Source organism: Theropithecus gelada, chromosome 12 (assembly GCF_003255815.1).
Source record: "Theropithecus gelada isolate Dixy chromosome 12, Tgel_1.0, whole genome shotgun sequence".
Lineage (NCBI taxonomy): Eukaryota > Metazoa > Chordata > Mammalia > Primates > Cercopithecidae > Theropithecus > Theropithecus gelada.
In genome coordinates this window covers 83,020,956-83,035,993 of record NC_037680.1, presented here as the reverse complement: position 1 = coordinate 83,035,993, position 15,038 = coordinate 83,020,956, and the positions used below count along the sequence as shown (strand labels likewise).

General features: G+C 45.2%; 1 pseudogene; it reads left to right on the top strand.

Annotated features, from left to right (window-relative positions):
* The first annotated feature begins 6,039 nt into the window (after nucleotides 1-6,039).
* Nucleotides 6,040-15,038, top strand: part of LOC112635874 — a 25,860-nt pseudogene continuing 16,861 nt past the window's right edge.

Below are 15,038 nucleotides of genomic sequence, written 5' to 3'. Positions count from 1 at the left end.
AGCAATTTATATTCAAATAGAATAACTCTATCAGGAAGAATTTAGAGGCTGTGAATTCCACAGATCCTATTTTTTTAAATTAATTGGTAACATTCAAATATTATGATATGGTAAGGGCTCCAGAAAATTTTGTAATGCTAGAGCACTACAAGACCAATTGGATTAACTGTATGTTCTTATTTTCTGTATTATTGATGCAATTAGGGCCTTTGGGACCTGGGGAACCACCTTTCTTGGGTTTAACTAATTCCCAGAGATAACAAACAGCTTGCCTGCCAGCACGCCTTTGCTATGCAAACCAACCAATCACCTGTCCACCACCCCCAGCCATCTCCTTTTATCAGAACTCTACAGCCTGGGACACTATCCCCTGTCCTATTTACTATAGCGCCAGGTACTAGACCACCAGGGACCCACCCTATAACCCAGCATTTGCTGAAACCATGCAAACTATCCAATCCTAAATTTGCGCCACTCGCTTACTTTGTTTCGCCCATTCTTTCCTGAAAATTTCATAATAAAGGCTCTGCCAGCAGTTCCCCTCTCTCTACACTTGCTCACCCCAATTTGTCACTTCCCTGTGTGGCCCTGTGTAGTATGCCTGCCTTCCGTGTCTTGGGAACTGTGGGTATAATAAAAAATGTGCCAGGTGTGGTGGCTCACGCCTGTAATCCCACCACTTTGGGAGGCCGAGGAGGGCAGATCACGAGGTCAGGAGTTCGAGACCAGCCTGGCCAACATAGCAAAAGCCGGTCTCTACTAAAACTAAAAAATTAGCCGGGAGTGGTGGCACGCGCCTGTAATCCCAGCTACTTGGGAGGCTGAAGCAGGGTGAATTGCTTGAATCCGGGAGGCAGAGAGTGCAGGGAGCTTAGATCACACCACTGCACTCCAGCTTGGGTGACAGAGCGACACTCCGTTTCAAAAAAAAAAAAAAGAAAAGAAAAGAAAAAACAATATTCCTTCCTGGCGATCATTTGCGCATCCGCTGTGTGTGCCTTACTACACCTGCTCAAAAACAAGGCTAGGGTATATTTTTAGAACAGTTAGTACAGCAAGCAAGGTAGATGTGTACACCACATGAAGATGATGAGTCCGTAGAGTGGTCTGGGCTTAATAACTGGCCCCAGCAGACGGCAGCCACTGCCTGAGAGGGCACCCCAGTGTTGGCACCTTGCTGCTTGCTGGCTACTGCTTGTATTGTTTTTCAATGGGTATTACCATGATTTTTCAACCTAAAACTGGGGGGCTGGAAAAGCTGAGTTCTCCCTGAGCTGTCCCACAGATTGCAGTGAAGAGCACCACACTGTGTAGATTACCGTACAGATCACCATGCACAGTGCCAAGCGGCAGAGAAGGAAGAGTGCAGAACCCTTGGCACATGAAAACCCCATCCAAATCCCTGCACTGAGACCTGATCAAACAAGTTTGGCTTCTAGCAGCATAAGGCTGTGTCCCTAGAATGATCCCAGGCCCCTAAATAATGCCTGCCTGAGAAAGCTAAATGCTGCCAGGAAAATTTACTATGTGCTCTAGCCAGCACACATCTGATGATAGCTCCTTGACCACCCTTTCTTAGGGCATTTAGCAAAAAGTCCTCACAATTGTACATATGTAGCTCTTGTAACTCAGGAGCATCTCTCTCAAGGATCTGAGAGCCATTCCTTCAAAATATAATCATCAAGAAGGGTAAGGCCTCTGTCTCCAACTCTCTGTGGGAGGATAGATCCCTAATTCAGATAACTGCCTGCTAGCAGACACAGCTGGCCTAATCACGTTTATATTGACCAATGCTTCGCACTCTTTTCTTTGGAGCTTGGAAGTCATTTAATCTGGAAACATTATTCAATATATATGCTTAAATCACAAACAACAGTTCACAAGTGTATATATATATATTGTTTCCTGGATAACACACTAAAGAGTCAAAAGTGATAAGAAGCACATTTAGAGCAATATCCCTAGAATTAAAATTAATTCTAAAACAATACCAAAGGGCCAAAATTACATTACTGTGCTTAACAATGCTAAAAGTGTATGTTTTCTCCATTCATTTGGGCATTGATTATATATTACCCATATAGTATTTCAATCAGGATCAAAATTTTCAGATGCATTACCACTAATAATGGGAAAAGTTCTTAAACCTTGTTCCCCTCCAGCTCTAAGTTGGTACAAATGTTCTTTCATGTGCTGAGAAATATGGCAAATTCGCCCTTCTATGCCAGGTACTACAATTACTGCTGATGGTTTATCTGATTCTTCCTTGAAGGCTGTTAATAATGATGATTTGTTTGTAGTAGTAATCAAATTCATTCAATGGCCTGAAAGACACTGCTTCCTTCCCTATAAAATTTTTATCGATTCAAAGTGATTCATGATGACTGTGGAAGGTACTTGTACAGTTTCTGTGTCAAACATTCAAGAACAACTATCAGGCATAATGTAACTATCTTTCCCATGTGCAACAAGAAGGTAAATTTTTATTGTTTATAGCAGCAAGAAGGTAAATTTTTTTCGTGTGGTCCTTGAACTTTCACATTATCTCTTATTGTTCAGTGTCCCAGTTCTGCATCTGAATTGAGTCCACATTCTAGTCCAACAACTTGAGAAAAACTCCCATCTAAAGCTGAATATTTGTTAACCTCATTTTCAAGACCTTCAAGCAGCTGTGCCTGTGTTACTCTGACAACTAAAACTGGGGTCCACTATGAGAAGGATAGCCAAAAAATCATTCAAAGTGAAATTTCCCACTGGATATATTCAATTAGATCTGGAAGTACCTGTATGAAGCAATGCTACATTGGCACAAGTAGCTTCCAACATGGCATTAGTTACCAAATTTCCAATGTTGCTTTGGTTCTTCTTACAGTAATTTCACAGCTATTTAATTCTATGTAAATTTGGTGGAGAACTTCTAACATATACACGTCCAAGAGGTTCAGAAGTAAATCTATCATCAACATTACTGAGAACACATGAAGTGTATTTGTTTCCAAAATGTCCACACCAAAATCAAGCTCGTGGTTTCCAAAAACTGCAAAATCGCTGGGTGCGGTGACTCATACCTATCATTTTAGCACTTTGGGAGGCTGAGGTGGGAGGAGGATTGCTTGACGTCGGGAGTTCAAAACTAGCCTGGTTGACATAGTGAGACCTCTGTCTCTACAAAATAAAATTAAATTAAATAATATAATATAATATAAAACAAAACATTAGTTAGGCAGTGTAGTGTGTGGGCGCCTGTGGTCCTAGCAACTCGAAAGACTGAGGTGGGAGGATCGCTTGAGCTCAGGAGGCTGAGTAGGTAGTGAGCTGTGTTCCCACCAATGCACTCCAGCCTGGATGACAGAGTAAGACCCTGTCTGAAAAAGCAAAACAAAAACTGCAAAATGTACTTCTGATTCATTAAGAAAGGAATCGTATGCTTTCCTTTCGTTATGGTACTTAAAACTGAGACATTTAAACAATCGCCACTAAAAATCAAAAGTGGATTCAGAAAATTGAAGTTTTTCACAGCTGCTGCAAATTTCCGTTTACTGGTTTACTATAAAGGAAATTACCACGTATGCAGATGAACAGCCAGATGGAAGAGACGCGCAGGGCAAGTGTGCAGTGGGAGCGGGAAGGTTCCACGTCCTCTCTGGGAGGACACCCTCCAGGAGCCTCCATGTGTTTCGCTATCCGGAAGCTCTCCTTGGCACTTTTTCACTTCCCCCACACTTCGGAGCTCCTTTATTCCCGTCTCCCTCATTCTTTCTTTAAAACACCCAAATCACCTCTGCCCAAATTGGAATAGAGCTCAGCTCCTTCCCTGCTTTCAGTAGTTACTGAATAAAATCTGTTTTTTCACCACTTTAACTCAAGTCCCGCTGTATTTCTGACAATGGCCTGGTACGGCGACTTGGGTCCGGATGGGAACCACCTACCTCCTGCAGTTTGGGTATCCAGTGGGGAATGGAACTCCACATCCAGTGCCTGAACAAGCATTTGTTGACGCACATGGAGCACAGGTTTTGATTCTTACAATTCTTCGCACCCCCACCCCCCCACCCCAGGCAGAGTTTCACTCTTGTTGCCCAGGCTGGAGTGCAATGGCGCGATCTTGGCTCACTGCAACCTCCACCTCCCGGGTTCAAGCAATTCTCCTGCCTAAGCCTCCCAAGTAGCTGGGATTACAGGCGTGCACTATGATGCCCAGCTAATTTTGTATTTTTTTAGTAGAGATGGGGCTTCATCTTGTTAGTCAGGCTGATCTCACACTCCCGACCTCAGGTGATCCTCCCGCCTCAGCCTCCAAAGTGCTGGGATTACAGGCATGAGCCACCGCGCCCTGCCTGATTCTTACAATTCTGAGTATACCCTCGGAAGCTGGGTTAGAGTCCCAGGCTTCTTTTGAAAAGTACCTCCTAGGCTGGAAGTTCTTGCTGGCTCCTTGTTCTGATTGGAATTCATTCCCTGATCCCTGGAAAATTTTCTTTCCTGAGTCCTCACGACATCTTTCTATTCTCCCTATTTGAGGCTGTTTCTCTCACAGGAACTTCTCAGTCAACTGAAACCTCTGTTCCTCCAATCCTGCGCCACCACCATGGTCCCAATACTGGCCGGGTTCTTTCTCCGCGGCAAAACTTTACTGAAGATCTTGAATTACAATGGCCCTCTGGGGCTCCTCGGATATCCCCAAATTAATCCACCTAAAGGGACACCCAGAGCAAAAAGGAACAAAATTCTCAGATGCATAAGGGTCTGCTTATTTAAGGAAGAAGCCAAAAAACAGCGAAATAATTCACACCTTACTCAAACCATTGAGGCCTTTACATCATGCCTTCAGAAACATGTTTTTAACCCAGAAAACCCCATAGCAATTCCAAATCCTGCTCCCAGCTCTCTCCTGCATGCTTCTTTCCCACAATATTCTCTACCAACGGAACCTCAGTGCCCTCAACTCCCCGTAACCTTAAGATTCACTGGGCCCTAATCTCCTACAGATGAAGCCAGGGTACAGCAGGCCCCTGTTCCCAAGCTAGACTGAGGAAAGAGTCGTAATTTAAACTTTGGTCTTGGTCTGAATTACATGCCATCACCCTTGAAAGGAAAGGAAAAGGACAATTTACTGAACAATTTAGAATTGTCCTGGGGTCATACTCTCCCTGACTTATATCAATATAACCAGCTCTTGGTTGAACCTGGAAATGCCTCCTTTTGGTTTAAAAAAGCCAAATGGATCACCATTTCCAGGGACCTTTTTTCTCAGCCTATCCCTGACCCCTGGAAGACTGAAAGAAATAAGAGATAAACTACTGCGAGGCATCCCTCAGTTCAATCCCCTTCGCTCCGCACAGTTTTGAATATCTGACCAAAACCAATCGGCCATGTACTCAAAACTGTATACAACAAAGGGATGAAACTGTGGCAAACTATCGTCATCGACTGGAGACAACATGGAAGGAACATTCAGGGTGAGAACTGACTTCCCCAAAAAACCTCTGTTCTGGCCACAAGCTTTGTAAATGGTCTCAGGCTGGAGTTCACACATCACAAAAAAAAATAGTATCAATGCCTGGGTGCAGTGGCTCACGCATGTAATCCCAGCACTTTGGGAGGCTGACGCGGGCAGATCACGAGGTCAGGAGATGGAAACCAGCCTGACCAACATGGTGAAACCCCATCTCTACTAAAAATACAAAAATTTGCTGGGCGTGGTGGCACACGCCTGTAATCCCAGCTACTCAGGAGGCGGAGGCAGGAGAATCGCTTGAATCCGGGAGGAGGAGTTTGCAGTGAGCCGACATCACGCCATTGCACTCCAGCCTGGGTGACAGAGCGAGACTCTGTCTTAAAAAAAAAAAAAAGAAAGAAAGAAAGAAAAAGAAAAAAAGAAAAAATAATATCAACTAGAAAAATGCAGACATGTATGAGCTTCAGACATTAGTCCAACAGTATAAAGGTAGCATTTCCAAACAATTGGAAAATACACAGGTTTGTGGCAATGCAATCAATGTAATCACAACAATTAGAAAAACCCCAAGATTTTAACCCATGGAGCAAGCTCCAAAATCATGGGTTCTCAGTGATCTAGAAGTGTGTCAATACTGTAAAGAAAAAGAACACTGGGTCCAGAATTGCCCAGCTCTCAAGAGGAGGGAAAACTTTCAGGGCCCTTCTCGTAGAAAATCACTGACTCCCCTCCGAGGAAGTAAATGTCCAGCACTTTCAACTGAAAAAATGTTTCTTTTATTTATTTATTTATGAGACAGAGTCTCATTCTGTTGCCCAGACTGGAGTGCAGTGGCGTGATCTCGGCTCACTAAAACCTCCGCCTCCTGGGTTCAAGCAATTCTCCTGCCTCAGCCTCCCGAGTAGCTGGGACTACAGTCGCATGCCACCACACCCAGCTAATTTTTGTACTTTTAGCAGAGACGGAGTTTCATCATGTTGGCCAGGCCGATCTTGAACTCCTGACCTTGTGATCCGCCCGCCTCAGCTTCCCAAAGTGCTGGGATTACAGATGTGAGCCACCGTGCCCGGACCACGTTTCTTATTGATACCAATATCTAGACTGCACAATCATCTACCCTTAACACCACCCACCACTCTGGTTCCTGTGCTCCTTCCTCAGCATTACTAGACTTTTTCAGCAGCAGGTTTTGATCATTTGTCTCACGATTTGCCTTTCTCAACCTCTTAATGTTTTTGGGGGGCCTCTTAAAGCTCAGCACAACTTTTTTTCTCAATTCTCTCACCCCTGTAAATCTGTTAAAAAGGCATCTTTTCAGGAATTGGAGTATCAAAATTCACTGTGCCCGCAAGGGACCCCTCTCAAACTCCTGCCCCCCCATGTCTGTCCCCTAATGGCTTTGTCTGACTTCTCTGAGTTCCTCTTCCCCCTTCAACCTAGCACTGTTCTACTAAGGATTTACATCAACTGTTAGACAAAATCCTTGCTTTGTGGGCGACAAACCCCACTGGTACATGGCCTGCAGAATTCCTTAAGGTGGAAACAGATCTTCCCACACTCCTCCCTAGACTACCCCAAATCATTTAAAACCATGAGGACTTGAAGGGCTCCACCCAATAACCCAAGATTTAATAGACAAAGAAAAGCTAATCCCCACTTCTAGTCTAGGCAACACTCCCATTATGGCCACTACAAAGCCAAACGGAAGAGGATTTTCAGCCAGTCCAAGATCTGAGAGCTATCAATAAAATTGTCCAACCCAGATTTCCCCTGATGCCCAAACCTAATACTAGACTGGCTGTGGTCCCTTCCAACATCTAATATTTCACCTGTCATCAGTTTGTGTTCAGATTTTTTCAGCATCCTTTTTCATAAAGATTCTCAGTATTTGTTTTTTTTCACAATCAACAATATATCTGGACAACGATATATCTGGACAGTTATGCCCCAAGGATTTACTGAGGGTCCTATTTAAGGGACTTAAAATACGCAGGAAACTTCACTTTATTTCAATATGTGGATGATTTCTATGTCCTGCCCGTTATGACAGTGCTCTTCTGAACACCTAAGGCATTAGGAATACAGGGCCACCAGGTGGCTAAAGACAAAGTTCTGCATTCAGTGTCTGGGTCATGATATCTCAGCCACAGGAAAAACTATCTCCACAGACTGGGCTTCTACTGTTCAACAGTTTACTCTGCCAGAAACAAAAAGACAATAGAGGGGATTTTGGGGTCAGAAACTGCAGGATCTCTCTGTAACTGCCTTGCCCCATATGCCCACCTGGTCGCCTAGGATCCCCCATCCAAAGATGCTTTTGAGAAACTTAAGAGCGCTTTGTTTTTTATCTGTCTGATTAGCCAGGTGTCCCCTCCCTCCTGAAGCTGTGAGCTCTGTCAAAGTCGGAGCTGTGAGCTCCCACTCTGATAGAGGAGGATCGCTCTTTGATGGAGGGTATATGAGTAGCTGCACTCCCCTGTTAGAACCTCCAAACAGGCTCTCAAGTGCTTTCTAATTTCACGTCCCACCTTGGACTTTCTGATTACTCCCTACCTTCTTCCACATGGATTTCTCCCTACCTTTTTCCAAGTGGCCAGGCAGCCCTGCTTCAAGAAGGCTCCCCGTGCTCAAAGCCTGCAGGCACCAGTACCCTCAGGCGCCCTCCCTGCTGCCAAGATGCCCAAGAGGAAGGTCCGCACAACTGAAAGGGCAGTGAAGGAAGAGTCGAAGACTGGTGAGGTTATCAGCTAAACCTGCCCGTACAAAAGTGAAAACAAATCCGAAACAGGCAACAGGAAAGGATAAATCTTCAAACAAACAAACAAAAAAATGCAAAGAAAAGGGAAACGGGAGTATAAGACAAACAGGCCAAAGTAGCTACACCAGAAAGTAAAGATTTTCCGGCAGAAAATGGCGAAACTGAAAATAAGGAGAGGCCAGCCTCGGCTGAAGCAGGAGAGAAAGAAGCCAAGTCTGGTTAATATCCTACACCCTTGTTTTATCAGTGGTCCCTGTCTTCCTTCTTGTGCAATTCTGAGAAATATTTGTATCAAATACTGTATTTGTAAACATACAAGTAGCTCTGCATTTTTTTTTTTTCGAGATAGGGTTTTGCTGTCACCCAGATTGGGGTGCAACGGCATGATCATAGCTCACGGCAGCCTTAATTCCTGGGCTCAAGCACTCTTCCCACCTCAGCCTCCCAAGTAGCTGGGAGTGCAGGCACGAGTCACCATGCCCGGCTATTTATTTATTTTGATTTTTGATTTTTAAAGAGATGGGTCTCACTACATTGCCTGGGCTGGTCTCAAACTCCTGGCCTCAAGCAATCCTCCCATCTCGGCCTCCCTCGGCCTCCCAACATGCTGAGATTAAAGGCATGAGCCACCACATCCAGCCTGGAAATGTTTTTAAGAAGGAAGAAATATGATTTTTAAAATGTAAAAGCTTTTTTTGTTTGTTTTTGAAACAGGGTTTTGCTCTGCCACTCAGGCTAGAGTGCAGTGGCAAGAACACGGCTCGCTGCAGCCTTGACCTCCTGGGCTCAAGGAATCCTTCTGCCTCCGGGTCCTGAAGAGCTGGGACTACAGGCATGCGCTACTGTGCCCGGCTAATTTTTTTTGTTTTTTGTAGAAACAGGTTTTTGCCATGTTGCTCAAGCTGGTCTTGAACTCCTGGGCTCAAGCAATACTCCTACCTCAGCCTCGTAAAATGCTGGGATTACAGGCTTGAGTCACTACGCCTGGCCTAAGTGCTTTATTTATTTATTTATTTATTTATTTATTTATTTGAGACAGAATCTTGCTTTGTCGCCCAGGCTGGAGTGCAGTGGCACAACCACTGGAACCTCTGCCTCCCAGGTTCAAGCGATTCTCCTGCCTCTGGGACTACAAGCGTGTGCCACCATTCCCCAGCTAATTTTTATTTTTTTATTTTTTAGTAGAGATGGGGTTTCACTGTGTTAGTGAGGATGGTCTTGATCGCCTGATCTCGTGATCTACCCGCCTCCGCTTCCCAACTAAGTGCTTTTTTTTAAAAAAAGAGGCAAAATCATTTGCTGTTTATTTTTTATACAACCAGAAAACTGTGGGATATAGATTATGGGAGCACTTTACTGTTGTGGGTGTCAAGTTAACAAACCATAGGCGGAGAGGGTAGTTTTATATCCTGTAATACAAAGCTGTAGGGAATTCTTATAATTTTATGTTACCTGGCATCCACTTTGAATATAAATTGGACTTTCTCGTACCAGAAGCAGAGCTTAGTCACCCTTGACACCATTTCCAGTTCTCAACTCTCTGCCTCCTCTCTGTTCCTCAAGGTACATGATCCAGCAATCTACTTTATACACCACCTCCTGGTGACCACCTACCTAGAGGACAGCTAGGCACAACCTACTAGACTCACCCACTGGCCCCCACACCCTGCATGGACTGCACAGGTATGCCACAGTGTCCCCCTCCCAGTCACAGCATGCGTGCCCCCACGGAATTCATGCCTACTTGCTCTAAACCCCCCACGGGGGCTGGGCGCGGTTGCTCACGTCTGTAATTCCAGCACTTTGGGAGACCGAGGTAGGTGGATCACCTAAGGTCAAGGTGTTCGAGACCAGCCTGGCCAACATGGTGAAACCCTACCTCTACTAAAAATACAAAAAAATTAGCCAGGCATGGTGGTAGGCCACCTGTAATCTCAGCTACTCGGGAGACCGAGGCAGGAGAATCGCTTAAAATGGGGAGACAGAGGTTGCAGTAAGCCGAGATCACGCCCCTGCACTCCAGCCTGGGCAACAGGAGCCAAACCTGATTTAAAAAAAAAAAAAAGTACTCCCCGCGGGAAACCCGCTTGGGTGACGCCCTGGACCCCTCCAAAGGCTTGGCCCACAGTTCCCCTGCACACTCTTGCTTGCTCCCCACCCGCTGCCTGAGCGTGCATGTCCCAGATGGCTCCCCGCTTCCCGCTGGTCCCGCAAGGCATGTTGTCCTCTTCTCTCTGGGATCTGTCAGTGACACACTGCTTTTGTTATTTCACGTGTTTCATTGTGTTACCTCCGCTGTGTGTCACCTGAGCTAAACACTGGAAGCGAACCCTTCTGCCAGTCAGGGCCCTCAGAGAGAGTATTCCGGCTTCGTTGGAATAAACTGGACACAGGTCAGACAAGAGCCACAAGGGCATCTGCCCATGAAAACAAGTTTCCTGTGACAGGGACACCAGGATACAGGCTGGACAATCAGGCATTAGGTCAGGGTAAAGAAGTATTCTGTGAAAAATACAATATAAACATCCCCTTCGGGGCAGCCCCTTCAGTACAAGCTAGACTTCATAGCTAGTCTCTGTCTTGGGAGCAAATTAGAGGAAAGATCAAATTAGAGAAAAACACAACTGGCGCAGCAAGCAGGGTGTGTAGTCATAAGCATGAGGGGCACCACAAAATGCCTTTGACCCGTGTGTAGCTTGCTGTGGCTCTCCCCCGTGGCTAGCACCATGTGGGGAAGCAGAACTGCTTGCTGGAGGGGTGTGCTGCTGCTATGCGAGCTGCATAAAGCCCTCTGCTGCCTGTTGTTTGCAGTGTCCACCCTAAAGTATGAGGTTGCCATTATCAACCCAAGTCTTCCCAAAGAGAGTCATTCGACCAGGCGCCTCTGGTCTAACAAGAATTGACCACATAGCGGCTCCTGATTGACTAAGGTTAAAGACAAGACAGATTAAAGACCAGGTCCTCCCTGCCTCGAGCCAAGGAAAGCTGATGTGCACGGAACAATTGCGAGATTACTATCTCCGCCCAAGGTGGGGCTAAATGCTAAAGTGAATGAGGAAAGTAACACCCGTAGCAAAGGAAGGAGTCTTCCCTCACCCCTCCCACCCTCCACCCCCCACCCCCCACCCCCCACTACACCGCATACCACACCCCCTCAGTCCCTTGCCCCTGGCCTAAGTGTCCTAACCCCAACAGCAGGAATAATCTCACAACAGGAAACCAATGGCACCACCAAAGATGAAATACCACCCAGGCCTGGGGTCACTAGTTTGGGACCTTACCTTATTTCTGTCACTGTCAGAGCTATCCGCTACCACCAGGAGCTCGTCAGGTGAACATTGAAAGACAGAGGGGGGATCAATGGTAGTTGCCTAGAAATAAAAGCCATTCTAAATATTTTACTTTCAAAAGGGGTTGGTGGGAGGGGGGCGGTGTCGGGTGGGCGTGGTGGCTCACGCTTGTAGTCCCAGCTACTCTGGCAGCTGAGAGGATCGCTTGAGCCCAGGAGTTCAAAGCTGCAGTGAGCTGTGATCGCACCAATGTCTTCCAGTCCGGCTGACGAAGCAAGATCCTGTGTCTAAAAAAAAAGAAAAACAAAAAGAAAGAAAAGAAAACCACTCCTTAATCTTTACTCTCCCTGTCAGAATTGTGTGCACTTGACCGGGGTATGGTAGCTCACGCATGTAATCCCAGCACTTTGGGAAGCAGGAGGATCACTTGAGGTCAGGAGTTCAAGACCAGCCTGGCCAACATAGTGAAACCCCGTCTGTACTGAAAATACAAAAACTAACCAGGCACGGTGTCACTCACCTGTAATCCCAGCTACTCGAGAGGCTGAGGCAGGAGAATTGCTTGAACCTGGGAGGCAGAGGTTGCAGTGAGCCGAGATCGTGCCATTGCACTCCAGCCTGGGTACAGATTGAGATTCTGTCTAAAAAAAAAAAAAAAAAAGAAAGAAAGAAAGAAAGAAAGAAAGAAAGAAAGAAAGAAAGAAAGAAAGAAAGAAAAGGATTATGTGCACTCTGTAACATCTTTGGTTATGGCAGTCCAATTTTCGTAAGAACTTTGTTAATATGCCGTGAAAGATTGAAAATTTGAGCATGTAATTTATATTATATTACATTGTAAATTAACAGCTCTTAAGGAAAATTTGCTCCCAGCTTTGAAGCTGGGAAGTCACTGGAATCATTTTAGAAAAGATCACAACGACATGGCTTTTGAGATTTTCATTCTAGTATGTTAAGAATTGTATTCAAATGCGAATGTTTGTGTACTGATCCTCAACACAGCCCATAACATCCCCACTATTAAAGAAAAAAGAAACAAAAATAACAAGTGTTGGCCAGAAAATGGAGAAGTTGGGACCCTTGGAAGCTGTTGGTAGGAATGTAAAATAATATAGCCATTATGGAAAACAGTATGTAGGGTCCTTAAAAAAAAATGAGCCAGTCACAAAAGGACTCCGATGAACGATCTAAAGGAGTAAATCGCTAGGTGTTGTGGCGCACACCTGTAATCCCAGCTATTTAAAAGGCTGAGATGGTAGGATTGATTGAGCCCAAGGAGGTGGAGCCTACAATGAGCTGTGATCCCACCACTGCATTCCAGCCTGGGCGACAGAGTGAGACCCAGTCTCTAAAAAAAAAAAAAAAACAAAAAAAACCGCCCCCGGCACAGTGGCTCACACCAGTAATCCCAGCCATGAGGGAGGATCCCTTGAGGTCAGGAGTTTGAGACCAGCCATAGGGAAACTCTGTCTCTATAAAAGATTTAAAAATTAGCAGGGTGTGGTGGTGAGTGCCTGTAGTCCCAGCTACTCGGGAAGCTGATGTAGGAGGATCACTTGAGCCGGGAAGTTCGAGGTTGCAGTGAGCTGTGATCACAACACGGCATGTGCACTCCAGCCTGTGTAACAGAGTGAGACCCTGTCTGAAAAAGAAAAAGAAAAGAAAAAAAAAGAAAAAGAAAGAAAAGAAAGACTAAATAAGGTAGTCAAAATCACAGAAACAGTAGGAAGAGGTTACCAAAGGCCAGAAAGAGGGAAGGAGAATTAGTGTTTACCGATTATAGACTTTTAGATTTGCAAGAAGAAAAAGTTCCAGGGATTTGTTGCATAATAATGTGAATATACTTAATATTACTGAACTATACGCTTAAAATGGTAAATATGGTAAATTTAATGTTATGTGTTTATTGCTACAAGTTTTAAAATCTTGAAAAGAAAGAAGAGGGAGAACAACGGGCAGACTCGTTTCTAGGGCCTTCACTGTGGGCTCCAAGCTACAGTTCACTATCTTGAAGAAGCAGCAATTTGCTGAAAGAGCATCAGACCCTAAAATTCATGATTTACTAAGAGATACTCAGAGTCTCCAAAACCAGTTTTTACACAATTGGCAATGCACCCTATAGCGCAGAATCTGCTGAAACAATGCAAACTATCCAATCCTAAATTTGCGCCATTTGCTTACCTTCCTTTGCCCATTCCTTCCTGAGAAATCCATAATAGTCTGCCAGTGCTTTCCCTCTCTCTACGCCTGCTCATTCTGCTTTTTCACTTCCCTGTGTGGCCCTGTGTGGAGTGACCCCCTCCCGTGTCTTGGGGACTGTGAGTATAATAAACTGTGACTTGTTCGTTGGCAATCATTTGTGTGTCTGTGCATCTTACTATACCTGCTCAAAACAAGTCTGGGGCATATTTTGGGGACAACTGGAGCAGCAAGCAGGATATGTGAACACCAGATGGAGATGATGAGTCCATAGAGTGCTCTGGGCTTAGTAATGCGCTCAGCAGAGTGGCCACTGCCCAAGAGGGCACTGCCAGTGTTGGCAGCATGATGGCTACTGCTTGCGTTGTTTTTTATTGGACATTGCCATGATGTTGCAGCCTAAAGATGAGGAACTGGAAAAGCTGAGTCCCCAGGGAGCTACCGTGGAGAGTGCTGCATACCGTAGCGCAGGCGGCTCCAAGCCCTGTAGAGTGCCGCCGGCGGGATTGCATGCAATAGAGTGGCACGAACCTTTCCAAGACAGGAAGACTGGGGTGTGTGGTCCCATAAAGAATTCCAAGACAAAAAAACTGGGACCTGCGTTCACTGAAAGAATCCCAAGATGAAAAGACTGGAGCATATTGTACCCCCAGAGAATTGTAAGATGAGAAGACTGGGGTGTATGATTCCAAGACAAAAAGAGGAAATACAGTACCTCCAAAGAATTCCAAGACAAAAAAACTGGGGCAACTGGAAGTAACCAAGATGTCTCTCAATAGGTGAACATAAATGTTTAAAACTGTGGTACACTGAAAAAAACTGTGGCATACGGTCTCCCAAATAATTCCAAGATGAACCGGGAGTATGGTACCCCAAAGGATTCTAAGATGAAAAGACTGCGGTGCACGGTACTGCAAAGAATGCTAAAACAGTAACATTGGGGCATACGGTTCTCCAAAGACCCCAAAATGAAAAGACTGGAGCATCCATCCCCGAAAACAATTCCAAGACAGATAACTGGGACTTATAGTCCCTGAAATAATTCCAAGATGAAAAGACACTTCCAAGATGACAAGATAATTCCAAGATGACACCGCGAACTATTACGACACAAAAAGATCACAGACAGCACTGCAAATGATCCCAGGATGGAAAGGTTGGGGCATGCGATCTCTTAAAAGATTCCAGGATGAGACTGAGACTGCTCAAGCCTGTAATCCCAGCACTTTGGGAGGCCGAGGCGGGTGGATCACGAGGTCAGGAGATCGAGACCATCCTGGCTAACACGGTGAAACCCCTTCTCTACTAAAAATACAAAAAAAAAAAAAAACTAGCC